Below are 10,827 nucleotides of genomic sequence, written 5' to 3'. Positions count from 1 at the left end.
CTCTTTCATGTAGATCACTCCTCCATTTGAGGCCATCTTAAATAAGTTCTTGACCGTGCCAAAATCTGGTGTCAAGACGCGTCAAGTCATAATTTGTTTGTTCACCCGTGATAGACGATCCTCCATCAAGTGGACAACCAGTATACATGTGATAAACACATTTCACTTATATAATTTGGCACTCAAATATACCATATATTGTGATCTAACCATCAATTCTTGCTATGAACTGTTGCATATTTGAATGATAATCATAAAAAAGATCATTTACTAGTCTATGGTCTAATTTGCAGAAATGTGTGCAAAGACACTAATAATCGTTAAGGTTCCGTCTATGCGGCTATCGAGAAGAGTGAAGAAGAGAACAGAAGAAGAAGAGACCTATGTGAGATGAAAAGAAGTAACCAGGGCGCTAGATAAAGAAGTGGGAGGATCTTCTTGTGTAGAAAGTTGAGAAGAGAAGGGCCAAAGAGTAGAAGTGGCAGATCAGGGAGGGGATCAAAATCCCTAGCGCTGCTCCATTCCCAAATCGGGCCTGGCATCTCTCTCTTTACCTCACCATCCTTCTCCACCTACGGACGCCACCACGGCTAGGCCGGCGTGGTGGTGCGCCATCCACCAGCACCACCATCTTCTTCTCCATCCCCAAATCCACCATCATCCATCCACACTGCCGTCACCAACGCCACCAGCACCACAGCCCCTCCCCACACCTCACGCAACCCACCAGACAAATGGCCGGCGGTGTCTGATGCCCCGCTGCTACGTCTTGAGCTTGTGTTGGTATTCCTTGTAGAGGAAAGGGTGATGCAGCAATAGTAGCGTAAGTATTTCCCTCAGTTTTTGAGAACCAAGGTATCAATCCAGTAGGAGGCTCCTCAAAAGTCCCACGCACCTACACAAACAAACCAGAACCACGCAACCAATGTAATAAAGGGGTTGTCAATCCCTTCATGGCCACTTGCAAAAGTGAGATCTGATAGAGATAATATAAAAAAGGGCAGCCCAGTGCATGTAGCTCCCGCTTGCACAGGGTCCGGGGAAGGGTCCGACCATTTTGGGTCTATAGTACACAACCTTTCCCTACATTTCTGTAAAAGGCTGTTTCCAGGGACTTGAACCCGTGACCTCATGGTCACAAGGCAGCAGCTTTACCACTGCGCCAAGGCTCCCCTTCATTTGATAGAGATAATATGATAACATAAATATTTTCGGCATTTTTATGATATAGATTGGAAAAGTAAAGATGCAAATAAAAGTAGATGTAAAACTTATATGATAAAAGATAGACCCAGGGGCCATAGGTTTCACTAGTGGCTTCTCTCAAGATAGCATAAGTATTACGGTGGGTGAACAAATTACTGTCGAGCAATTGATAGAAAAGTGAATAATTATGAGATTATCTAGGCATGATCATGTATATAGGCATCACGTCCGTGACAAGTAGACCGACTCTTGCATGCATCTACTACTATTACTCCACATATCGACCGCTATCCAGCATGCATCTAGAGTATTAAGTTCATAAAGAATAGAGTAACTCATTAAGAAAGATGACATGATGTAGAGGGATAAACTCATGCAATATGATATAAACCCCATCCTTTTATCCTCGATGGCAACAGTACAATACGTGCCTTGCTGCCCCTGCTGTCACTGGGAAAGGACACCGCAAGATTGAACCCAAAGCTAAGCACTTCTCCCATTGCAAGAAAGATCAATCTAGTAGGCCAAACCAAAGTGATAATTCGAAGAGACTTGCAAAGATAACTTAATCACACATAGAAGAATTCAGAGGATATTCAAATATTTCTCATAGATAAACTTGGTCATAAACCCACAATTCATCGGATCTCGACAAACACACCACAAAAAGAGTTACATCGAATAGATCTCCAAGAAGATCGAGGAGAACTTTTTATTGAGATTCAAAGAGAGAGAAGAAGCCATCTAACTAATAACCCTGGACCCGAAGGTCTGTAGTAAACTACTCAGAACTAATCGGAGAGGCCTTGGAGATGATGTAGAGGCCCTCCATGGTCGATTCCCCCTCCGGCGGAGCACCGACGAAGGCTCCAAGATGGGATCTCGCGGATACAGAAGGTTGTGGCGGTGGAAATAGTTTTTCGTGGTGCTCCTCGATGGTTTCACGGTACATGGGTATATATAGGAGGAAGAAGTAGGTATGTGGACGCTCGAGGGGCCCACGAGGGTGGGGGCGCCCACCTGTAGGGGGTGCGCTAGGCACCCTCGTGGCCGCCTCCTCTGTTGCTTGACGTCCACTCCAAGTCCCCTGGATCACGTTTGTTCCAAAAAGATCGCTCCCGAAGGTTTCATTCCCTTTGGACTCCGTTTGATATTCCTTTTCTTCGAAACACTGAAATAGGCAAAAAAACAGCAATTCGGGATGGGCCTCTTGTTAGTAGGTTAGTCCCAAAAATGATATAAAAGTATAAAGTAAAGCCCATAAACATCCAAAACGGGTAATATAATAATCAAAAATTATTGATACGTTAGAGACGTATCAAGCATCCCCAAGCTTAATTCCTGCTCGTCCTTGAGTAGGTAAATGATAAAAATAGAATTTTTGATGTGGAATGCTACCTAGCATAATTCTCAATGTAATTTTTTTATTGTGGCATGAATGTTCAGATCCAAATGATTCAAAATAAAAGTTCGTATTGACATAAGAAATAATAATACTTCAAGCATACTAACAAAGCAATCATGTCTTCTCAAAATAACATGGCTAAAGAAAGCTATCCCTACAAAATCATATAGTTTGGTTATGATCTATCTTCATCACACAATCATGCACAACCCCGATGACAAGCCAAGCAATAGTTTCAAACTTTTATGTTCTCAAACTTTTTCAACTTTCACGCAATACATGAGCGTGAGCCATGGACATAGCACTATATGTGGAATAGAATGGTGGTTGCGGAGAAGACAAAAAAGGAGAAGATAGTCTCACATCAACTAGGTGTATCAACGGGCTATGGAGATGCCCATTAATAGATATCAATGTGAGTGAGTAGGGATTGCCATGCAACGGATGCACTAGAGCTATAAGTGTATGAAAGCTCAACAAAAGAAACTAAGTGGGTGTGCATCCAACTTTCTTGCTCATGAAGACCTAGGGCATTTTGAGGAAGCCCATCATTGGAATATACAACCCAAGTGTCGATGTCAAAACCGGCGGATCTCGGGTAGGGGGTCCTGATCTGTGCGTCTAGGCTGATGGTAACAGGAAGCAAGGGACACAACATTTACCCAGGTTCGGGCCCTCTAGATGGAGGTAAAACCCTACTTCTTGCTTGATTAATATTGAAGATATGGGTAGTACAAGAGAAGATCTACCACGAGATCGTAGAGGCTAAACCCTAGAAGCTAGCCTATGATGGTATGATTGTGATTGTGATCGGCCTTCTAAGGACCAACCTCTCCAGTTTATATAGACACCGGAGAGGGCTAGGGTTTACATGGAGTCGGTTACAAGGAAAGAAATATAACATCCGGATCACCAAGCTTGTCTTCCACGCAAAGGAGAGTCCCATCCGGACACGGGCCAAAGTCTTGAGTCTTGCATCTCCACGCTTCAATAGTCCGGACGATGTATATAGTCCGGCTGTCCGGATACCCCCTAATCCAGGACTCCCTCAGTAGCCCCTGAACCAGGCTTCAATGACGATGAGTCCGGCGCGCAGTCTTGTCTTCGGCATTGCAAGGCGGGTTCCATCTCCGAATACTCCAAAGTACCTGTTACGACGAATAGTGTCCGGCTTCCCATCAATGTTGTACTCCTCGGCTTCAGTGTCTCAATAATGACCATCTCCACGTGTCGAGCGAATGCGAGGAGCCGAGGCATTTTTGCATTTGCCACCCTCAATCCTTCGGGCTGACCGTCTATTTGAAGGGACAGGGATTCTCAGATCCAAACCTCACTCTCCCTCCTCGAGCAAGCATCCAACAGAGCGCTCCGGAAAAAACCATTCCAACATGGCCGGCCGTCGCAGCTCTTCTGCTAGCTCTCCTCGCTCCAAGTCGGGGGATTGGGAAGAGTGTTCAGTTCCTCATAGCCGTTTGATAGAGTTACAAACCCAAGGGTTTCTCCCACCAGCGTTCATGGTCCCCGTCCGAGCCGGAATAGCCACTTATAACGGAGGGGAACAAGCGGAGGGATCTCCAAATCCATCTCCAGAGGAGCGAATATGCCTCATCCCGCATCTGCTAAGGGGCGTCGGGTTTCCCATCCACCCATTCCTTCGCGGGCTCCTGGAGTTCTACGGCCTCCAGTTGCACAACCTTACCCCTTCCTCCGTACTACACATAGCAGGGTACGTTGCCCTTTGCGAGCTATTTTTAGGCTGCGAGCCTCACTTCGGGTTATGGAAGAAGTTGTTCTGCCTTGTCCCCCGCAACCAGGGAGAATCCCTATGTCAAGTGGGCGGGGCCGAAGTATGGCGCATTGCCGAAACCGGATACCTATCCGGCACTCCCAAGAAGGCACCAGAGAACTGGCCTTCGGAGTGGTTTTACATTGATGACGTTCCCCTTCCGGATCCAGTCCGGACAGGTCTCCCCAAGTTCAGTGACGCCCCACCGAGGGCACGTCTAAGCTGGCGCCCCCGGGGCCCCCAAGAGGAGGATACCAGGGAAATACACTTCCTGATGAGCAGGATAAAGTTACTAGCCAAGTCCGGACTGACGATAGTCGAGGTTATGGCGATATGCATAATACGGGGGGTGCAACCGCTTCAATATCGGGGGAAGCCCATGTGGCACTTCAACGGGGAAGACGATGCCACCCGCTGTGGCCGTAAGGGTCCGGACTCCGCCACTGCCTTGGCCAGGATATTGTCTGACTTATACAAAGGAGAAGAGGAAGAATTCCTTCACATTAAACCGGGATGGGTTCTCCATGTACAACCCCCCAAACTGGGTAAGTCGTCATTCCTTTCCCCGCTTCACTTATTGTGGCGTTCTTCGCTAAGATTACCTGCCTCAATATTTCCGAACAGGAACTGAGGAGGGCCGTAGAAGGAATTTCCATCCCTTCCCCGCAGCCAGAGGACCCCGGAAGGGCCCTAGATCCAGGACTCGAAGAAGATCCGGATATTACCGTGGAGCTTGTCAACGGGATATTTTATCAAGCGAGCTGTGATGGCGCCTTAGTGGCCATTATTACCGACTATCCCGGACTGCTATCTACGTCGCGTGTAAGCCAAACTGAAAAAACCCTATCCTCCGAAGAGGACTCCCTTCAGATGTCATGCCTTACCCTTGAAGTGTCGTGTTCCTTGCAGAAACGACGATCGGAGTGCGGGGCCGAGCCCCTAGGGACTCGCCAACCACGGGCATCCGGATCGGGCAGGCTCAAGAGGAAGGCGGTGAGGGTCGACACGCCGCTGTAAAGGTAAAGTAAAAACCTGTCTTGCGATTATAGTATTTGAAATATAACAGCGCCCTTTGTGTCTGGTAGGAAGAGGAGCAGCCGGACTATATCCGGGGATCTCGCCAATCACGCTTCCACCAGCCGGGTTCCAGAACCGGCTTCGAGGGCGGAGGCGGACACGGGGCCAGTTCCGCATTGTTCTCCGACAGAGGATGTGGATATGTTTTCGGCCACAAACTCCAAAGTGGAGAGCGCCCTGAATCACCGGCGCCAGAGGGCCGTGCTTCGGAACAACATCTTTTCCGAAGAGGCATTTAATGCCTTCAATTCGGGGGATGCATATATCCGAGCAGCTCAAGGCAGGCTTGCCCGAGCGACAGACCAGTATACCAAAGATATACGGGTAAGAAATTTTGATAAGCATGTATAACAGTAGCCCCTGAGACTTGAAATGGTTGGAACAACTGTTTGAAGGATCAATTTATGCACAGGTCCTTGTAGATAAGAATGAACAATTGGCTCGGGAGCTGGAGGAATGCAAGGCCCAGCTGAGGGACACGGCTGCCAAGTTAGAGGAATCCCAGAAGGCCTCATCTGGTAACATTTGTCTCAATTGTACGAAGATGCACCAGTTAGTAAATGGTTGGTATAACAAGTCTAACAGAGAAGTCTGCAGACAATCCCGGGCTGAATCCGGAGGGCGTAAGGGATGACGACTCGCATCTCAAAAGGCAGCTAAAGGCTGGCGAGCGCATTCTTACGCAAGTTAGGCAGGAGAAGAACAATCTTCAAGATGCCAAAGTCCAGCTGGACGTGGAGTTAAAAGACGTCCGTGCTCAGCTGGCGGACTCCGTGAAGGAGAACAAAAGGCTTCGACGCGACATTTATGGTAAGGGCATAGACGAACTGTAGTATAGTTCGGCGAGGAAGTATATTGAAAGAATTTTGCTTGCAGGAATGTTAACGGGTCACCCTGAGGAGGATATGCCCTCATCTGCAAGTGATTTACTGCAAGACCTCTCGCAACTGCACGAGCGAGCTCGGCAAGTGATGCAGGGTGTTGCTCAGGCCTTGTGGCCATCAAGCTTACTGCCGAATGGCATGGGGGAGCTTGTGGACATGCTTCAAGGAGCACGGCGGCGCTTCCGATTGTGGAAGATGTCAGCTTGCCGGCAAGGTGCGAGAGAAGCCTGGGCTATGGTGAAGACGCGCTACACCAAGCTGGACCCGAACCATATGGCCGAAGTAGGACTGGCGGGGCCCGATGGGCAAGAAATTCCCGTGAGTCTGGTATATGACCAGGTAGCGTTAGCCGCCAAGTATTCTCAACAGGATTGTAAGCTAGATAGCCTGTTGGATGGTATAGAGGAGGAATATAGTCAGTCCAAGTGACTGTGTAATTCAATGGACGTAATTAGTCCCTAGCCGGATTAAAATCATTTGTCATGGCGGACCTTTTCGCTTCAGCCCCCGGATCCTATAGTCCGGGGTGTGTCCGAATACCCGCTCAGTTATACAAAACCGGGGTATGCGTGGAAACCAGGCGTAGGGGTCATAAGTGCTTGAACAGACAAGTACCCAACTAGTTATGTTATATTACATGGATAGTAAGGAACATCTTCCAGGGAGAATAGTTCCGTTAGGGGTTCCTTTCCCTGGGTACGCATGCGATAATGCACATGTCCGGACTGCGAATGATGGCGCAGGATACAAGACTTTTGGGGATTTATGTTGTAATAAACAAATACATCTTTTGTTCATCGACCGAATATTCTCTTAAGGAAACTAGCTTTCGGCTTCACCCAGTCTGAGGTACACATCCGGCTGAACCGGCAGTAACAATCGCAGAGGTTCTCCCCTTATGCCCTAGCCGAATTAACAGGAACGTAGGGCATAAACACAAGAGCCAGACAACCCAGCTTGGCCACATCTTAAGTCATATCGATGCATATAATGGTGAAGAAAAGGCACATATGGAAAAATAAATGCATATGTGATAGGCGAAAAGCCATTAGAGTATTTATTGTTAGCTTCCGTATAGGAAGCCCCCAGGTATTGCTTACACACATAGTGCGGCCGGAGTGATCCGGAAGTCCATACTGTATTAAATACTTTGTGTGGAGAGGAAGAAAAAGTTGAGAAAGGAGAAGGGATGGAGCATAAATAAAAGGGAGGGAGTAAGGAGACAAACATTGTGTTTGGCGTTAGGCGTAGAATCTCCAGAGTCTGGCCATGTTCCATGGGTTCGGCTCGAGCCTGTTATCGGATGCATTACGTAAGCGGTACGCTCCTCCAGTGAGAACTTTGTCGATGACAAAGGGACCTTCCCACTTGGGTTTGAGCTTGTCCTTCTTCTTCTCCGATAGGCATAGAACGAGTTCGCTAATATTGTAAGTTTTGGCCCATACTTCTCTGCCTTGGTATTGTCGAGCCTGTTGTTGATAGAATGCGGAGCGGGCCTTTGCGACGTCGCGCTCCTCCTCCAGGGCATCCAAGTTATCCTGCCGATCTAGCTCGGCTTCCTTCTCTTCGTACATGCATACGCGTGGAGAATCATGTATTATGTCGCAGGGTAGTACTGCTTCCGTGCCATACACCATAAAAAATGGTGTGTATCCGGTGATGCGATTCGGCATGGTCCGCAGCCCCCAGAGTACGGAGTCGAGCTCTTCGACCCAGTGCGTGTCCAACTCCGTAAAGGATTACACTAGCCTGGGTTTGATGCCGCTCATGATGACACCGTTTACCCGTTCGACCTGGCCGTTCGTTTGGGGATGGTAGACGGAAGCATAGTCGAGCTTCATGCCCATTTTGCCGCACCAAGTTTTCACTTCATCGGCTGTGAAATTGGAGCCATTATCAGTGATGATGTTGTGGGGGACGCCGTATCACCCCGGATATGAAGTCTATTGCTGGTCCGGATTCGGCCGTTTTGACTGGTTTGGCTTCTATCCATTTGGTGAACTTGTCCACCATGACCAATAAGTATTTTTTCTTATGGCTTCCCCCTTTAAGAGGTCCGACCATATCCAGCCCACAGACCATGAAGGGGCAAGTTATGGGGATTGTTTGGAGAGCGGTAGGGGGCATATGACTCTGATTGGCGAAGAGCTGGCAACCTACGCAATGTTGGACAAGGTCATGTGCGTCTGCTCGGGTCGTCGGCCAATAGAAGCCTGTACGGAAGGCCTTGCTGACTAGTGCTCGAGCCGCGGCATGGTGCCCACCCAGTTTGGCATGGATTTCAGCCAAGAGCTGCCGCCCTTCCTCTTCGGAGATGCACCTTTGGAGCACTCCGGTCGTGCTTTTCTTATAGAGTTCCCCTTCATGGACTTTGTAAGCTTTAGAATGCCGGACGATGCAACGTGCTTCATTTTGGTCTTCGAGGAGCTCCTGCCTATTTAGGTAGGCCAAGAAAGGCTTGGTCCACGGGGCGATTACAGCCATGATTTCGTGGGCTGAAGATGTTATTTCGGTGGCAGAGCCTCCGATTATGTCTAATGGTTCAGAATCTCGGGGTGCGTTCGGGTCCGTGCTAGTATTGCCGGACTCCCCTTCCCATACTACGGATGGCTTAAACAACCTTTCCAGGAATATGTTAGGTGGGACAGGGTCGCGTTTAGCGCCGATGCGGGCGAGGACGTCCGCCGCTTGATTGTTTTCTCGAGCCACATGGTGGAATTCGAGCCCCTCGAACCAAGCTGACATTTTGAGGACGGCATTACGGTAGGCCGCCATTTTCGGATCCTTGGCATCAAAGTCTCCGTTTATTTGTGATATTGCGAGGTTCGAATCCCCGCGCACTTCTAGGCGTTGGATGCCCATAGAGACTGCCATCCGAAGACCATGCAACAGAGCCTCATATTCGGCTGCATTGTTGGAGTATGTGTATAATATTTGGAGGACATACTGGACCGTGTCTCCGGTGGGAGACGTCAGGACTACACCTGCTCCCAATCCGGCCAGCATTTTAGAGCCGTCGAAGTGCATGATCCAGTTGGAGTACGCGCCGTACTCTTTAGGGAGTTCGGCTTCTGTCCATTCGGCGACAAAGTCAGCCAGTACTTGCGACTTGATGGCCCGCCGTGGTTTGTATATTACGTCGAATGGAAGGAGCTCGATAGCCCATTTAGCAATCCGGCCTGTAGCATCATGGTTATTTATTATGTCATTGAGTGGTACTTCGGAGGCCACCGTAATTGAACACTCTTGAAAGTAGTGTCGCAGCTTCCGGGATGCCATGAAGACCGCATACGCTATTTTTTGATAGTGTGGGTATCGGGATTTGCATGGGGTGAGGACCGTGGATACGTAATAAACCGGCTTTTGGAGTGGAATTTGTATAGGTCAACCTCTCGTTCGATGACGAGCATTGCGCTTACAACTTGAAGTGTTGCACCTATGTACAGTAGCATAGGCTCGCCAATATTTGGCACTGTTAGGACTAGATTACTGGCCAGTAACGTCTTTATTTCATCGAGTCTGGCCGCGGCTGCATCCGTCCACACGAAGTGTTCGATGCGCCGAAGGAGGCGGTAAAGAGGTTCTCCTAACCTGGAGATAAAGCGGCTCAAATCGGCCATGCATCCAGCTAGTTTCTGGATGTGCTTGAGGTCTGTTGGTATAGCCAACTGCGACAGAGCTTGGATTTTTGCCGGATTCGCTTCAATTCCTCTATTGGAAACAATGAAGCCCAGCAGTTTCCCTGAGGGGACGCCAAAAATGCATCTTTCCGAATTCAACTTGATGTCGTATGTCTGGAGGTTATCGAATGTAAGCCTCAAGTCATCTATTAGGGTTTCGACGTGTCTTGTTTTTATGACCACGTCGTCCACATATGCCTCCATTGTTTTGCCGATTTGCTTTTCCAGGCATGCTTGAATCATGCGTTGATAGGTTGCGCCGGCATTTTTAAGCCCGAAAGGCATAGTGTTGAAGCAAAAAGGGCCATATGGCGTTATGAAAGCTGTTGCAGCTTGGTCGGACTCTGCCATCTTTATTTGATGGTATCCAGAGTATGCGTCGAGGAAACACAGCGAGTCGTGTCCTGCTGTGGCATCGATGATTTGATCGATGCGAGGGAGGGGAAAGGGATCCTTGGGGCAAGCCTTGTTGAGGTCTTTGAAGTCGACACATAGGCGCCAGGATTTGTCCTTCTTTGGTACCATTACCAGATTTGCCAGCCAATCCGGATGCTTGATATCTCTGATGAATCCGGCCTCGAGTAGTTTGGCTAGCTCTTCCCCCATGGCTTGCCGTTTGGGCTCTGAAAACCGCCTTAGAGTCTGCTTGACCGGTTTGTATCCTTTTAGTATATTGAGGCTATGTTCGGCCAACCTGCGTGGGATGCCCGGCATGTCCGATGGGTGCCAGGCGAAAATGTCCCAATTCTCGCGTAAGAAGTCTCGTAGTGCGGCGTCCATTGCGGGGCT

Source organism: Triticum aestivum, chromosome 4B, assembly GCF_018294505.1.
Source record: "Triticum aestivum cultivar Chinese Spring chromosome 4B, IWGSC CS RefSeq v2.1, whole genome shotgun sequence".
Taxonomy (NCBI): domain Eukaryota; kingdom Viridiplantae; phylum Streptophyta; class Magnoliopsida; order Poales; family Poaceae; genus Triticum; species Triticum aestivum.
The sequence above is the reverse complement of the archived record's forward strand: the minus strand, read 5'-3'. Positions refer to the sequence as shown.